Raw genomic sequence first — 18,559 nt, forward strand, 5'->3', positions numbered from 1 at the left:
GTTTTGCCATGTTATTTAACAGAGCAGCCACTCCTCCTACACACAAATCTTCCACGTGAGTGTTAGCAACTATCGTATGCTCCTCCCTCCGTTCCAAAATGCAGTGCATATAGCTTTATTGAAAATTCGAACGTCGCAAACTTTTACCAAGTTTTCGTGTACCAAAATGCACATATAGAATACCTAGTATATATCATTTCATTCATCTTCAAGAGGTAGCTATAAAGATGTGGGAGGAGTCTACAAAGAAAGACCGTCGTATCACCTGCAGCAATTTCAACCATCCTTTGGTGTGGAGAAATATCATAGGAACTCTATATGATATGATTTTTATAGGATTTTTCTTTTAGAGCCAAATCGTTCATAGGAATAGATTCATATACTCCACATTTCAAAGGAAATAAACATGATATCATTTTTATAGCTTTAGAGCCACTTGGTTCATATGAATGGATTCCTATACTCCCATAATTTCAAAGGAAAATAAACATTAGCGTATATTCAATAGAAAAGTTCCTATGATGTGAACCAAATGACATCTCTTTTCTAATCCCTCCTCGTAGGAATTGAGATACATGTCATCTCTAGATTCAATAGAAAAGTTCCTATGATGTGAACCAAATGACATCTCTTTTCCAATTCCTACTCATGGGAATTGAGATACATGTCATCTCTTTCCCTACAACTTCCATGTATATATCTTCTATTCCTAAATAGCTAGTACAACCCACTAGTAGCTTTTTTCCTAGACATGCAACTATGGCACAAGAGCACGTCATGCATGCAAGCCATAAATCACATCGTTTTTTCTACTCTATGCATGCAAGCACCACATCATCAATTCATGCATGTTACTCATAAGTTATTTCTTGCATTAAATTTGCATTGACAATGTACGTGCTGGTCACGTGCACACATATGTAGTTCACATTCACATTGTTGTTAGAAATGTCATTCTTTTAAATGCAATTCATTTTTTCTCTTTGTACTCCCTCCATCTAGGTGTGTGAGTCATCTTACTAAAACCAAATAATCCCAAAACACTTTGGCACGGTACATTAACTCTCTCCTCGTTTCTTGTTTCGTGACATATCAACCAATAAGAGATGTGGGCCGTGCATGCTTTCCCAAAACACAAGCACTTCTCCTTTTTTCTAGAATCTTCCGTATCATAATTGCCCAAACTTTTTTCTAAATGAATTGCCATTATTTGTTTTTTACTTTATGCTTTACAATGCACAATCCCATGAATCTTAACCTTTTTATAAAACTAATTGATTTTGAATGAGATTAACTATAAGAACTAAATGAACATCTACATCATGCGTATATGACTCAAAGCTTTACATGCTATAATGTGTATCTATTCATAATTTGGTTTCCAAATCTCATGCATTCAATGCATGTGTACCTTAATAGTTTTGAGTAGAGTAGCAAATTTCACGCGGCCGCGGGTATATCAAAATGCAGGGCCCATGCATCGTTGCCTTTTGGTCGAACCTACGTCCACAATTTTTTGTACGTATATCTCCACTGGTCCTCGAACCCAAAATGTTGCCTCGTTCCCATAAAACCAAGCGGCCCACACATATTAAGGCATCGGCTCGAACTCAATCCATCTCCCGTTTACTACGACGTGGCCCCGCACACCGTAGTACTCCTACAAACCCTACCGCCGCACGCATCATCGGTTTTCTTCAAGAGGATGAGGGAGAAGCAGATTTGTAGTGTAGGCGCTTAAAAAATGGTTTTGTAGTGGAGGCCCCTACCCTAGGGTGCCTTAGGTAGCTGCCGCACACATCATTGGTTTTCTCTTTTCTTTATGCTCTTGCGCCCTAGAGTGAAATGATGGTTGCTTCATCCGTCCAGCTTAATGCGGGAAAGGTGGGGCTTTGTGATTTGACCCCTCATCGCTCATTTACTACTACTGCGGCACTACGACCAGGGTGCCTCCAAGTCCAACCGTTGCTCCGAACTGTAATTTGGTGCATCGCACATGGAACAAGATGGTGGATGAGCCACATGTCGGCCGAAGGGGTCCTGTTAAGTGTGTCACCACTTCGTGTGTGGACTGACCCTGCTTGAGTTGCTACGCCAACACGACAGGAGCAGCCTACCACTTGGTTTTGCTCCTTGGTGAATCCCAACTATATTGATCTAAAAAGATACATACTGTACTACCCTCTCCGTCTTGGTTTATAGGGCGCACACGTAGTTCTCGGTCATCCATTTGACTAACTAATATGAGTTACTATGTCACAAAAAGTATATCATTCGATTCTTAAGCGGGTGTAGTTTCTAAACATATATTGTTCATCACATATATAACCAGTTAAATTCTCAACCTAGAACGACATGCATGCCCTGTAAACTGATACGGAGGAAGTAGTAAAAATGAGGTGATTTTACCGAGCGATGGGCAGGGGAGCATGGCCTGTCATGCAGTCCCACGTGTCATGATGTACCAAGGCGATGCGCGTGTCCCTCTTGAGGCAGAACAATGGCAGAAGCAATACTACGTGGGTTTCTTGAAGGAGATGATGGCGAAGCGGAGTGTGAAATAATGGTTGCTTCGTCTGTCTAGGAAGGTGCGGCATTGTGATTTGACGTCTCATTGCTCATTACTACTACTGGGGCGGTACGACTGGGGTGCGTCCCCCTACTGTTCTGCACTGTTATTTGGTACATGACACGTTGACCCGGTTGCTATATGTCCCACATGTCGGCGAGAGGAACTACAGAATTCATGAAAGCGAGCGTCGACGGAGGAGTACAATACATAGCTTGGTTTTTGTCGCTTCGCGCGATCCATCGATACAAACCCGGGCCAAAAAAGGGCGAGGGCGGGTCTTTTCCCGCGCGGCGGGCAGGGGAGTTTGGCATAGTCTGTTCGAGGCAACGAGGCAGGAAGGGAAACAAGCAAATAAAGGTTGGGCAACTTAGTTTTGGGAAAATCTGATTTTACAGAGTACATACCCACTATGGAGGTAGTATACTACTTACTACTCACTCCTTTCCGGTTTATAGGGCTCGTCTAAAAAATCATTTTTCCATTTTATAAGTCTCAATTCTACTAGTAGTAGTAGTACCATCACATGTTGGATTTCGAGGTGCGTTAAATCACTTGATGCAAGCATTGACAAGAGAAAACTCACCAACGCATGTAGAAGTTCATGGAAATTTAATGGTCATCCATGCATTCGTTCCAATTAATGCCTCGGTAAACATAACTTCTTGAGAAAAATGAGCGTACATTACTTGTGCAAACTACAAAATTAATTCCACCACTCACCGTCTACCTTGGTTGGAGAGATTTTGAAATTGAGCCATAAAATGGAAAGGAGGGAGTAGTAACATAACCTAGGGTAGCTTGTTGCACCACGGACTCCAAGGAAATTGCTATAGTAGTACTACTCCTATATTCTACTCCAAGGGAATTGAGCGATAAACTGGAAAGGAGGGAGTACTACTAAAAGACATATATTCCAAACAATATGATAATCTCTCTAACCAAGGTAGGGACGAGGAGTAAATGGAGGGACTAGTAAAATTTCTCCTCGTCCTGTGAGCCACCGCGCGCGTGGGCGAGGGAGCAGGCGTAAGGCGTAGTACTACTACCTCCGTCCTGGTTTATAGGTCAACTTTGTAGTTAGTGCCAAATTTTGAACAACTATTTAGCTAACCAAATGTTAATGCATGTCAACAAAAATTATATCGTTGGATTCATATTTCAACATAGTTTTCAATGATATAATTTTGGGTAACATGCATGAACATTTTGTTAGTTTAATCTATAGTCAAAATTTGACACAATATACAATGTGGACCAATAAACCAAGACGGGGGTAGTTTCTAGTAAGCAATCTTCACCTCATCCTGTGAGCCGCGGCGCCCGTGGGCGGGGGAGGCGGCGTAGTAAGAAAGATTCTCCTCGTTCTACGAGTTGACGGGACACATCAAAAGTACGTAATACGTACACAGCATCTCAAGTGTATAGAACCTTTCCTCTAAGGTAGGCCCCACATGACGGATCAAGTCGCAATTTGTTTGTTCACCCGTGGTAGACGATCCTCCATCAAGAGGACAACCACTACACGTGTCAAATTACCACGTGGGCTGCCTTCTTGTATAGAAATGAGGTCCACCGTGTACCCGCGCAGGTGTGGTTGGGAAAGAGACGAGAGTACGTGCGCCGTGCGTGCACCTCTTCTCTTTGTGCACGTCCCCCACCCGCATATTATGCCATCCAACCGTAGCTGCACACATTCTGACAGGAACTCAACCAACCAGATGAAATTCATGCAAACACGGCGATACTTCTCATAAACAATGACGGAATTCATATAAAATACCAGATTTTCATACAAACATGACGAATTTCATTACATTCAAATCAACTAAGCGGTGCTAGTTCTGGACATCACAGGTATATAATACCTGGCCTTAATGGTCGCCCGCCGATCCATTTGTGTTCCTCATGTCCGGCAGCACGATCACCGGACTGCCGAGAGTCCCGAAGGTATATGCTTCAGCGCAAAGGACAGCTCGCTTCCCCGCTACCCAACTGATATGGTTGGCTAATGCCCAAGATGATGGTGGAAGGGGGCTTCTCCGCTTCCGTGGAGCCCATGTGGGGTCGAAGAAGGTCCTCGCAACAGAAGGATCCAGCAAGACACCTGATGTGTATGTCGGCATCGCCTCCACGGTGGCCTTCATGAGACCCAAGCGGCGGCGGCCTCCCGTGTTCTACTTCTCCTCGATGATGGCGGCGGACGTGGAGGCGCTGTCCACCGACTCGTCGCTCTCCATGCACCCGGCTTCTGTCTCTGCTTGCATGGCGCGGCCGCCGGCATGGGAGTCTCGGCCACAGAAACGGGAGACGCGGTCGCAGACACAGGAGGCGCGATACGAGGCGGCAGCGTGGACGGCAGTGACGACGCCCGTGCACCGCTCCTTGTCGAGCTGGCCAAGAGCGGCGAGTTACTGAACCACGCGCCGTCTTGGGGCGGCAACTAGCTCCATTGGGCGAGGGGAGGGAGGTGGATCAACGAGCTACATAGCTCGTATCTGGCGGGCTCGGCGGGCCACCCAGCCAGTTTGGATGCGGGATAACTACTCTTCGTAAGCCATTTTAAGAGTGGACAAAATGGTGAAGGAGGAGACAGGGGAGCGGCGGAGGGGGTGCGATTCTTGGCCAACGTTTGGCCTCGTTTAAATAGGAGACTAAATAGATGGCGGACGGGAGGAGCTCGGCCGGCGTTGTGTTTAATGCTGGCCCGGTCATGAACGGACGTGTGTCCAGAGTGGGTTTATTTGCTTCCACACGGGTTTCATGGAGGCGTTTGAATGTGGCAAGGAGGCATGTTCAGCCAGGCGTGCATCGAGTGGCGCCCTTGACTCTGACGTAAGACATTGCACCGTTCTTCCACTGACGTGTGGGCTCTTTGGGTACATGGCCTGCATGCCAGTGACCCAACGCAGTCAGGACACGGTAGAGGAACTTTTGGTGGGCCAGGGCATGCGTGCGTGTGTTCGTTATGTGTACGTGTCAGTGTTGCACCCCTGCATGCATGCGTGTGTTCGTGCGAGTGTTGCGTGCGTGCATGTGTATGTGCGGGTGTGGCTACACGTCAGTCGACTGACTTTTTCATCTCTGGTCAGTAGATTTTCCAGCCGTTGCATACGGAATCAAGGGCCCGTAGTTTATCTACAACCTCCACCCCCTGAGCCGCCAGCCACCGCCGGCTGCCGCCGCCCGCGGCTAGCCCACACGGCCACGCCCGCCCCGAAACCCCTCCCCACCGCCGGGCTGCCGCCGCCCCGGCCATCCCTCTAGTCCCCCCCCCCCCCCCCCCCGCGTCGAGCTTTTCTCCGGTGATCCCCACGCCACCGCCCAATCACCGCCCCCCCCACCGCTGGCGACTGCCAACCAGAGGTCTCATGACTTCGAATCCCCACCGACCACTAATTTATTACCATTTTTGTCCTTCATATACGCGCTGACGGGTGGGCCTTATGGTAATGTGCGCTGCTGAATGTGGACTGTTTGACTGGTTAATTGATCGTCTCATCAACAAATTACGGAGCTGTATGGTGAGCCAGTGACCGTATGATCGACCTAAAATGTGTTTTATTAACACATTACAGAATCAAACTACCATTATTTCTTTCATATACGCGCTGACAAGTGGACCCCACGGTTACGCGTCACGTGGAACGTTTGGCTGGTCAATTGGTTGTGACATCAACAAAATACGGAGTTGTACGGGTGAGCCAGTGACGGTATAATCATGACATGTATTTTGTAACACGGTACAGATGCAAGCGCTCATATATACGTGCAAGCACTCACCGCTATAAGCGCACACACGCAGACCCTACCCCTATGAGAACCTTCGAGAGAGTGAGCCAGCATATGATCTTGAGATTTTACGAAGTCACCATAGGTGCCTCGTAGTCGAGTGGAACGTCTCCTCCCACTGAACGCACATCGCCGGAAAAATACTGAAATTAACCCAGGATAAATGCGAGCACCAGGACTTTAACCCTGGTGGGATCGAGAAACCACTGTCCTCCTAACCATCCAACCATAGGTTGGTTAGCACCACAAAATGTATGTGCTGACCGTGATAATCTTATTCTGAAGTCCAATGACCATATCATGCTTTCGCTTCAAATACAATGACTGTAAGTGTCATCAACAAAATACGGAGCACGCATCAAATACAATGTCCGTCAATGTCATCAACAAAATACGGAGACATATCGTGAGCTAGATGCCGTATGATCACCACGAGAATATATACGGTGACCGTAATGAGCATATTCTAAAGTCCACCGACCGTATAGTGCTTTCTCTTGAAATACAGTGACCGTCATGCGTGAATGTGTCATGGGGATGCATACTTTCAGAGGGCCGAGAGATAGTTTGTGTGCATACGTGAAAGTGGTGTAGAAATAGGGGGTGTCCGGTGGAGACAAGGAGAGATATGCCCTTTGTTTCTCTTTCCCGTGACTAATATTTTAGGAGAAAATATAAACATTCACAATGCAGAACAAATATTTTTGGATGCACCATGCAATTAACTTTCATGTATAACATTGTACTATTGTATATGCTTATTTTCTTAGTGGCCGATTGCGTGTGTGGTGTGGTGGGCACATCATTCTAGTTGGGGTGGGCACATCATTTCTAGTTGTGGTGGGTCAACATGAGGACTCATGGGTCGGTTCCATCCTGCGCCACATAGGTTGGACCAAGACACATTATACGAAGACCCATGTGGAGGATTCGGCGTACAACACGAAGCTACCAGAGTCGTGGAGGACTCTATCCCCACTGGTGATAAGCCGACTATATATGACTAGTCGTCAACCCGTGCAGATGCACGGGCTATCCACTTTAGGTTACACTTAAGCACAATAAAGTTTATATTATTATAATTAAATATTCATTTGCAAAGTTATTTTGAATTTAAATACATCATGAATTTTGGATTGTAAATATAAAATAATATATTTTTGGGGGATGTATATCATTGAGAAATGTTGGTAGATAAGAGAAGAGGCTGGTAAAAATCATTAGATGTAATGTGTCGCTTTAAAGCTGATAGTGGCACTATTGCAAGGTAAGCATGTAGAGATTACATATGACATATAGAATTTCCAAGTTACCAATTAAAGTGTTCATGCACCCATGCCTACCATGATGCTTTCAGTAATGATTTCTATTGACTTACTCTCCACATTACAGTTTTATGAGCTACAAAATTTGGAGGAACCAAACTGTTTATTTCAGAACTGTTTTTCTATGACAACAATGTACGTGAAAGGAAAGGTTGTGAGAGGCGAGATTATATGGATTCGGTTTGTAGTTTTAGGAAAATGTTGTTGATAAGGGGCATGAAAGTAATTAAGAATGGGTGAAATCTTAATTAACAACATGAAGGCAGACAGGTGAGAATAACATAGTTGTCGAGTACAACAACAAAACCATAATTACACCCACAAACAAAAATAGACTGATAAATCAACGTGTTTGTATACATCATGTTTTGCAAGCAGCGGCTTTGCATATTTGGTTTAGCATGCATTGATCATGTTTTGGGGTTGTCATGTTGGATGCAGCAAAATCTGGGTAGCAAAGAAGAAATAAGCCACGGATACTGTCAATACATTTTTCTTGCTTGTAATTTAAAAGCACCCTCGTTTTTTTCTTTTGCTCGGAATGCCATAAAAATGTGTGGAAGAAAAGGACGTAAGTGAAAAACATAAGGGAATATAGATGTAGACCTTGGTCCAGCAAGGCATATTACAAAATGACGTTTCTCACATTCCTAAGTCTAGTTAGTAAATAACATCAGGAGGCACAGGAAATTAAGCGTTGGAGCTAACTGGGATATATATTACATAGTGGCCTTGTCCCTTCCGGACTTGGGCAATCACGGGCTTGTCCCTTCCGGACTTGGGCAATCACGGGCGTGTGCTCTGTTTTTCTGGCCGGTAGATCCAGTAGTAAATAATCCTTGTTTGGTGCGTCCTCCATGAATCAATCAAGGTGCTTTAATCCTTATGGCAGAAAGAAGTCCTCCCAGAGCAACCTAACTGGCACTGTAGCAATTACTTGGTTCTTGCACAAATGCGTCAGACAATACAAACTGCACAAAATTCTCTTCAAGAATCAAGGATATATCTACTAAAAAGCAAATAAATTAAGAGCCAATACAAAAACTTCAATGCTAGTACTTTACCCTGATCAATCCTTTCTTATCACCATGCTTTTTATGCTTCCGCAGCCACATGTAATCTCCATTGACAATCATCGCTCATCGGCATGAACTGGCACTTCTCTGTGCGCCAATGCATCCTCTGGTTGGTGCCAGCGCTCGCCGGCCAACCTGCAACTGTTACCAGATAGATCAATCAGAAGAACATAAGCATCATAGACGATAGTCGTCAACCCATCTATTTGCAAGTCCTAGCATTTTGTACAACACCTAAAGATAAAGGTACTAAAATCATTTATTAGATACACAATATTTAGATATATAAACTAAATTATTATATCAGTCTCTTGAACCAATCGAAAGGAAACATGCAAATTTCGGTTTACTTAAGAAGAATGTAAATTTTGTCATACTAAATGCTAAGAAAAATGATCCAAATTCAGAGGTACATCAAATCACAATTATAGTATTGAAAGAAAACACACAAAAGGCATTTTTATCTCTTCCCAAAATAGGATAAAAAAATTAATGAACAATTAGACTTTTCAATGGTTCATAGATGAATACACTGTACCACAAAGAGTCTTAAATTGTATATTGTGTTACCTAACTTATTTAGATAGGCAAATAATCCAAAAATATAACAAAAAAGTATTGGTACAGAAAAATGTAACATGAAACATGAAATGTAAGAACCAAATAGAGGAACAAACATTTTGTGGCCACTTGATTGTAAAAAGAATGGACACTAAAGTTACTATAAATTTTTAACTTTTCTATAAGGTGAGGTAGTAATAAGCCAAAAAAATATGACATCTCATTTCTTTTGGCGCATTCACCTCAATTATTTTCTTATGCTTGTTTTTTGCATAAAATATAAGGCATGTGTGTAGATAGATGACTGAACTATTGGACTCTATGTGCATCCTTTTTGTGAGCTTATACGACTAAAAATCAGGAAGAGATTGCAAACTTGGAAATCATAGAAACTTACATTTAGTTTTGTATTTAGTTATTAATCGATATGATTTTCCATTTATCCCACTACCAAGACCCAAGCTTGCATTACTCATTACTCAGTGCCCTGCATATTTTGTGAAAGGCTCTTAGTTGAGATATTCCATGTCCAAAAAATACAATTTATTTAATGCGTTCGTAATTCTGAATCAGGTACAAAAATAAGCAGACAAATATTACTTATGTCTTATAAGTTTGATACATGTGCCACCTAATAAATTTTCCCAAAAAGGAAAGCTGAGAGGTCCTATGCAGCACCATCATGTGTTTCTTCTTTCTAGTTTAGAGACAACCTAAGATTTCACTACTGATAAGGAGAATCTCCTTACTAAGGAAATTACCAGGTCATACCATGGGCATAAGAATTGTTCTTTGGAATTTCATCACCATATTAAAAAAGTATTGAAGGAGAGGTCTGTAAAAAAATCATCCATTAATGAGTGCGAGCACTACTAAAACAACTATAGCACACAATAACCAACAATCTATATAGAATCCGGTCACTTTGAAAAGTTAAAATGATTTATATAATATATTAGAGAATTGTGCCAGCTAGACCACTGATCATGAAGTAAAATATTTAGAGAAATATCTTTACAAAAGACAACTATTATTGGTACAAAATTTGGAAGGGTAGTCACTGAAAAGAAATTCCTTTCTAACTGAATACAACACTGATCAAATTATACAATTGATAGTAACTTGTGTAAGATAATATTACGTACGACAAAATCACTGGATAGAGGACTCCCTCGGTATTAATGTATTAATCGCCGCTCAAGAACACATAATTGAAGTACTGTAACGAATGGCCCAAATGAAATTTTATATATGTCAGCAAAACAAACTACAAAAGGGCATGTTATTTAATACACCACGGAATAATTTGAGCAAATTTGATCGTAGCAGGTCTGAACATGCAAGATTAGCATCACAAATCATAGCTTCTATAACATCAGAGTCCATAGCATCAGAGGCCGTACCTTTCGCAGTGTGTGAGTTTCTCATTCCAGCACACATACATTGTCATGTACCAGCTGTTTGTAGAGCTCATCCCAATGAGAATTTGTATATTCTTTAGTTATTATGTCTCTTAACAGTTAGGATAGCATTATAACTAAGTTGATGAGTTGTTAGGTTTTTGGTTGGTGATGTCTCTTGTTAGATTTAACCTGGAATAAAAAAATTATAATCTAGGAGTTACTCATCTGTTGGCTTTACTCAACAACTTTTTAATTAGAAGGAGCTCCTAACATAGATCATCTACAAACATAAATTCTATTCCATGGCATATGGATTTGCTATTAACGTATTGATTTGTATCTATATGTTTACACCAAATCAAAATCAAATGGAAGCATCGTACATCATTATTCCAAGGAAATAAGCTAAGAGCATGCATCTTCATTCTTCAATAGAGTTCTGCTCGGTGTTCAGTGCATATAATAATTTAGTGCTACAATTGGTATTCCTCCAGACTATGCTTTTTCATACAGCAAATTAGCACCTCATCTCCATAGGAGCTGTGAAATCTTTACTTTGGTCTCTCTTTCCCCTGTTTGCAAATCAATTTATGTTTCACCCCATCTTCATAGTAGAAGTAAAGGGACACGATTAGCTGATGATATTCAAATCCACATAAACTCTGTTTGCACCTACAGATGACAACGACTACTCTGTATGCACCTATAGATAACATCGACTACTCTGTATGCACCTGATATTAACTTTCCTATAAAATAAATATACGCATATAACAATACTTACATCCTTTTAATATGAAATACACAAAAATCAAATATCAGACAGTTGTTGATGTTACTATGACAACACGACAAAAAGAATCCACGTTAATATTGTTGACCTTCTCACCCCGTAGTCTAAAATTAAAATTTTCTATCCTGTATATTCCAAGAGTTGTAAATATTAGGAATCACGGTATTTGTACTCATTTAATTCCTTTTGATGTACTCGCTCAATCTGAATCACAGTATCTTCAATCTTTGAGATCCCATCAGTTGTCTATTTTTCCTCAGACGGTTTGCTAACTTGCATTGACCAGTTTATCACGGCATATGATGCCCCAATGAATACTAACCTGTCTGACGTCCTAGCTTGCTTTTATGCATGCATCCATGACGTACATGATGTATATGCTATGCCATGGACCTGAGCATGTAGTCTGCGATCGAAGCAGCTTCTTGGATGCCACGCATACTGAGCTACATGCGATGGGGTTACTCCCGCTTCTCCGGCATCTCTTGTGCAAGGGCTGCCTATACTCCCATGAGAGATGTGGCCGGGAAACCAGGCTAGGGCGTTAGACGACTTGTGAATCCCGAGGTAGTCGTATATAGTCAAGAGATATATTAATTATAAGTACACCTGATGGGCATAGTTGTGCTCCGGTCCGATCTCCATAAGGCATACAGAAATTGTACTTCAAAAGATTGAGGGTTTGATCCAAATCGTGATTAGGATGAATTCGAGGACAACCTGATCAAAATAGAGATGCAAAACAATTAAATCCGAATCCAAATTAATATTTTGGATGACAAATCAGCAAAAAAATTGCAAAATAGATTGAGGAACGAACCCGATCCAGAAATTGTACTTCAAAAGATTGAGGATTTGATCCAAATCGTGATTAGGGTGAATTCGAGGACAACCTGATCAAAATAGAGATGCAAAATTATTAAATCTAAATCCAAATTAATATTCTGGATGACAAATCAGCAAAAAAATGCAAAATAGATTGAGGAACGAACCTGATCTAGATCAGGAACGCTAGATCCATGGCCCCATATGCTTTTTAGATCCATCGCCGCGCTTGCTCTGTATTAGTTTGGTTTCTAGGGTAGAGAGATTTGAGAGAGAAAGATTGGAGAGGAAGGGACCGTGGGCAAGATATTTGGTTTTCCATGGGGGAAAGAGATGGACGGGTGGAATACTTTCCATCGTGGGGAGAGGGGAAAAAGGAAGGGACGGTGGAATACTTTTCATATTGAGATTAGAATCTGATTATTCTATCATCTATTGTTTTTTCTTTTGTTAGCTAATCTAAACCGTTATAACTCAGCCTCACAAGATAGACGGTTCCTAATTTCTGATTAACGTGGTAATTACTTGGGAGTCTGTAATTAGTATAGGTATAGATATAGATATAGATTTGTAACCCTAGGCCCCGAGTATGTTATAGAAGCATGGGGCTAGTTCGTCGATAGTATACACACGCACAATGTCTGGTATTCATGTGTACTTTGTACACACCCCTATCACTAATATAGTACCAGGAGTAGGCTTTTTCCTCAACTGCAAGGGTCCGAACTTGGGTAAAACTTTGCCTCGTATTAGCATCCAGCCTAACATTCAGGGATATCCTACCGAATGATCTGATGGAATCATATCTGCCAACTACTAAGAGAGAGGTGTGTCTGTGGGGGGGGGGGGGCAATGTGTGCGAGAGAGGCCTAAAGATATAGGCACATATATGTGTGTATAGAGGGCTATTAGAGACCGTGCATGTGTATATATGCATGTGAGAGAAATAGTGTTTTCCAACTGAGATTAGTGAAAAGAGTGGTACATAGTAGTCAGAAAGAGAGAGAGAGTGCGTGAGACACCCCGGGAGAGATTGTGAGCATGTGTGAAAGAGAAATGCCAATGTATATAAAGTGTGTGCACCTATGCGTTAGATAAAGAGATATATAACACGTTTGTGAGAACGGGCTGAGGCATAGTGCATCTACGTGTAAAAGGCGGTTCTACGCATTAAATTAAAATATAAATGGCATTATTATTTTTGGATGAGATCATGAATTTTGTAATTTGCGTATGAACGAAAATTGGTCTATCAGACACCCATACTCTATTGAATTCTAACATCTGCATGTGTTTATTTCATATTATGGATCCATAGAGTGAGAGCGGTTTGAAATACAGGCAATGCATTGCTTTTGCAATTCATATATAAACATTAATTAGTGCAGTCCATGTTGTTAGTGTGAAGCACTTTATACATTTGTCACTTATATGGATATATTCCAAATTGCTAGCTATGAAATAGAATACATCTTGAATTCAAAATAAAGGGGGTTTCGAAGATTCGAATTCATAGGAAGTGCATTCATCTATTTGAACCCGAGATAATGTCATTTGTAAATCAGATCTAAAAGGGGGCATCAATCTTCGTTGTGCGTTTGAATATGCTATATATTCATACGCATGTCTGACTATTTTTTTGCAACCAAGGAGATTATATCTGGAACCATGCATGAACTGAGGTAAGTTGCATATTATTTATATATACTTGTGTACAATGTATATTCAAATGTACCCCCTCCATTCCAAAATAATCGTAGTTTTAGGCTTCTCAAGAGTAAAGATTTGTGAAGTTTGACAAATCCTGAAAGTTCAATTCAAGAGAACCGAAAACGTTAATGCTTCTGCTCCCAAATATTGAACAAAGCGCCAAATAAGCCTCTGGTCACCCACCACGCGAGACTAATTGTCGGTGTCAAAACCGACGGATCTCGGGTAGGGGTCCCGAACTGTGCGTCTAGGCCGGATGGTAACAGGAGGCAGGGGACACAATGTTTTACCCGGGTTCGGGCCCTCTCGATGGAGGTAAAACCCTACGTCCTGCTTGATTAATATTGATGATATGGGTAGTACAAGAGTAGATCTACCACGAGATCGGAGAGGCTAAACCCTAGAAGCTAGCCTATGGTATGATTGTCTGTTCGTCCTATGGACTAAAACCCTCCGGTTTATATAGACATCGGAGAGGGCTAGGGTTACACAGAGTCGATTACAATGGGAGGAGATCTACATATCCGTATTGCCAAGCTTGCCTTCCACGCCAAGGAAAGTCCCATCCGGACACGGGACGAAGTCTTCAATCTTGTATCTTCATAGTCTAACAGTCCGGCAAAAGGATATAGTCCGGCTGTCCGGAGACCACCTAATCCAGGACTCCCTCAGTAGCCCCTGAACCAAGCTTCAATGACGATGAGTCCGGCGCGCAGTATTGTCTTCGGCATTGCAAGGCGGGTTCCTCCTCCGAATACACCATGGAAGAATTTGAATGCAAGGATAGTGTCCGACCCTGCAAAATAAGTTCCACATACCACCATAGAGAGAATAATATTTTCGCAAATCTAATTTGTTGACTTGTTTTGGCAGCATGATGTTATGTCATGGCCCGGTGATTATTCGAACCGTTTTTCTTCAACCATCTCCACACATAACGCGAGACGGTTTCTTGACACGTCTTGTCAAAGCAGAGATTGTATTCCCCCAATTATGGGATTCTCATTAATACGGTCATGGGTAACCCAATCGTGTCTAGGACTCCTAGATTATAGGCAAGTCCCGAATGGCTACGGAGAGGACGCTTGATATTCACCCTCTTTATAAAGGGACAAGGTTTTCGCTTTTTCCCTCTCGTGCTCAATCGAACCCCTCCCCCGCCTCGAGTTCTAACACCCAAAGCCCAGGTCAGGTGCTCCGGATCTTCAATCATGTCCGGATCCAGCCTTCAAGGCCGGTGGATGCCCTCCTCCGTCACGAAAGGGGATATCAAGAAGTTGAGGGAGGCCAGATACTTGACCGCCGAGGTTTCGCATCGGCTGCCTGCTCGAGGGCAGGTCGTCCCCACTCCCGAACCCAACGAGAACGTCGTGTTCATCTCCCACTTCCTCCGAGGCCTAGGCCTCACTCTGGATCCCTTCGTCAGGGGTTTGATGTTCTATTACGGGCTAGATTTCCATGATCTAGCTCCGGACTCCTTTCTCCACATCTCGACATTTATTGTCGTGTGTGAGGCCTTCCTCCGCATTACCCCTCACTTCGGCCTGTGGCTCAAGACCTTTGAAGTGAAGCCGAAGATGATCGAGGGGCAACATGCAGCGTGCGGAGGCGCGTCAATAGGCAAGATGGCAGGAGCTCCGTGGCCGAAAGGTTCCTTTCCAGAGGTGTCCGAATTATGGCAACGGGAGTGGTTTTACGTCACGGGTCCCAGAAGTGCCAAGTGGGCGGCTGCCCCCGCTTTCCGCTCGGGCCCCCCACCACAACTGATGTCATGGATTAGCAGAGGTCTGAGCTGGGGTCCAGCCAAGGACGTGCCTATACTGCAAAGCCGCATTCAAGATCTCTTCGAGGGAGATTTTAATTTGGTTGTGGTAATGCAAGTTATGATGGTTCGTCGAATCCAGCCTTGCAAACGTCGGCCCCTTCGCTTGGGGGAGTTCAACCCAGAAGGACCGCGCGCCATTCAAAGTTTCCTCGGCTTGACGCACGAGGAGATGTACAAGTCATTCTTCGGACCTCAAATAGAGTATCCGGATACTACCGAGGACGTGGGCCTGAGCAGTAACCACGCCGCCGAACAAGTAAGAAATCCTCTAGCCGAACACACCATCTTTTATTCATCATGAAGTTATTTATGAGATTGCTCTTTGACCAGGACTGGCTAACAAAGGCGAAGATGATTCGGTGTACGGCCCCCCTCCCTGAGGGTTTGGAAAATCCGGTATTGGAAAAGATGCTCGAGCTCGCACCTTGCCCGGAGCCCTCGAAGGAAGATATAGGGGGGAATAATATGGGCGGAAGCGGGCCCCCATTGCTGCCAGTTCCATCCGAGGGAATGAGCGCCTCCATAAAGGAGGATAACCGGGGGAGGAAGAGGACTGCTTTCGAGGATCCGGAAGCTGAGGCCTCCAAACGGGACAAGAAGTCTCCAACAGAGGGTCCTACCTCGGGGGGTGCTCTTGCCGCACAAAGTCCGCGGGGGGATCAGCCCTCCAACGAGTCGTAAGTGATCCAAAAAAATTTAATAGTGAAGGTATACTATCTTTCTTCTGAGAAAATAACCGCCGCATATATCTTTGCAGTTCGGGTCTTAGCCCTTCTCAGCTGAGCTCGTCTTCGGGGGATCTTCTTCCGGAGATGATGGAGAGCGAAACGCCTCCCACGGACTCCTCCGCTCAAGAAGCGGCGACCCCGAAGTGTCGTCACGGAGGGCCTCTCCGGATCTGGTGAGGCCAGAAGATAATCCCATAGACCCCCAAAGTCCCCAGCGTCCAGCTCTCGAAGAGAGCAAACAAAAGAGTCCAGCACCATATGGTATGCGGTCGGACGTTCTGTGGGAGCTGTTGGGGTGAGCAGCCATCTCAGAAGAACACCGTACGCTGATGGTATGGTGATGGAAAGAATTTCGTCCGCCGAAAGCGGATTACATGAAGCCTTTATGAGTATACTGACAGACTTTGAGGTACGTGTGATAATATGTGATAGTACCGCACATGTTAGGTGTGCCCTGTGTAGATAGTAGCCCCTGAGACTCTGGTTGTCGTCGAGAACGGCAGCGAACAGAGGATCATAGTCCCAGGCAATAACCAGACTGCCTTTATGTGCAGGTGGTGGGAGCTCCGGTGGCTAGCCGGACTAGTGAGTTTGTCGAATTAAAACGGCAACTGGATGCGGCAGACGCCGACATCGAGCTTGTTAACAAGCGGCTTGACGAATCACAGGGTAAGTAATGTTTTCTGGTGAATGTCGCACAATAAGAGCAACATGATGCCAGTATCTTTAATATGTTGTGACTGCAGACGAAGCTGCCACCGTGGAGACCCTTCGGGTGGAACTCGCCCGAGCCAAGGAACAAGCGCGGGTTAGTAATGCGGCTGCTTTGAAGGCGGCCGAAGAGTTAAGAGCCGAGAAGGCTACCCATTGCGAAAGCAAAGAAAAGATGGCCAAGATGGCCGTAGAATTAAAAGGCACTGCCGACCGTTGCCAGTTCCTTGAAGAAGAGAACCGAGTGAAGGCAGCGGACCTTGAGAAGGCCACTATGGCGACCAAAGACAGTCGCTCTGCTAGGAGGGCGAAGAAGGAGGAGCTGCGCGAAGCCGGGGATATTGCGGCTGGGAAGCCCTTTCTGCTGCGGAGGAAGTTCGGAGATCCGCGGTATGCCCCTCTGGATTGGCTGTGGAGTTCGGCAGATGCATATATGGACTTGGCGGCGAGCGCTGTCTATGCGGTCGAATACTTCCAAGATCAATCAGATCATGAAGTGGACAAGCTATTCTGGTCGCAATTCAACGTTCCAGAGCGTCCGCTTCCTTTGACTGATCAGCTATCCGAATGGGCTGAACTTAATAGGTTGTCCGGACTCGCCATGAGGTCTATTGTAGATCATTTGTGGCCGGAGAAGCCGAAGCCGAACAACTATTTCAGCTTAGTGCATCAGTTCCTTGGCGCAGTGCCGCGCATCAACGCGATGAAGAGGTCGGCATGCATAGAAGGCTCGCGGATGGCCTTTGCCCGTGTCAAGGCATACTGGGCGGAGATGGATGCTACCACTGTTGCGGCGCAAGGTTCGGCCATAGGCCGAGTAGCTGCCGAGCACTATTTTGAAGAGGTTCTTGAGGGTGCTCGTTTGATAGAGTCCCAGTGCTCGAAGAACATGATGTTTGAGTGACATGTATTCCCATTGTAAACACAATGTTTTTATGAAATATAGTAAGGCTGTATTTATACTTTTGCCGAAAATTAATGTGATGCCTCCTGTGCGGCCGTTTATGTACCTGAAAGATTGCAGTCGTTGGCTTCAACCCCCACGCATATAATGCGGAGGTTCTCGCAAAAAACGTGTGTTCACACTTAACCCAACGTCTTGGTCCTATTAAGAAGGTGATAGCGCAGCGAACGAGGCAACCAGACTATAATGCTTTAACACTTTCACTTAGCCATAGGAGTTTGACAGTGGGGCTACTAGATAGCCCCTGGTGGCTCCGCACTCTCCCGATCTCGGGGTG

General features: G+C 44.0%; 1 long non-coding RNA gene across 12 annotated transcripts; it reads right to left on the reverse strand.

Moving 5' to 3' along the window:
* Positions 1 to 8,258: 8,258 nt before the first annotated feature.
* LOC125544323 (uncharacterized) lies at positions 8,259 to 12,741 on the reverse strand. 12 transcript variants are annotated; one of them, XR_007299416.2, is made up of 8 exons: positions 12,512 to 12,741; positions 12,340 to 12,412; positions 12,129 to 12,239; positions 11,842 to 12,019; positions 10,095 to 10,915; positions 9,721 to 9,810; positions 8,751 to 8,903; positions 8,259 to 8,657 (listed from the first exon to the last, which is right to left on the reverse strand). It is a non-coding gene; the product is annotated as an uncharacterized LOC125544323 (long non-coding RNA). The 12 variants fall into 12 exon arrangements; XR_007299419.2 differs by having other exon boundaries at positions 10,095 to 10,158; positions 10,727 to 12,019; XR_007299420.2 differs by having other exon boundaries at positions 10,085 to 10,158; positions 10,727 to 12,019.
* Between the last annotated feature and the right edge of the window lie 5,818 nt (positions 12,742 to 18,559).

Source organism: Triticum urartu, chromosome 3A (assembly GCF_056163025.1).
Source record: "Triticum urartu cultivar PI428250 chromosome 3A, HENAU_Tu73, whole genome shotgun sequence".
Lineage (NCBI taxonomy): Eukaryota > Viridiplantae > Streptophyta > Magnoliopsida > Poales > Poaceae > Triticum > Triticum urartu.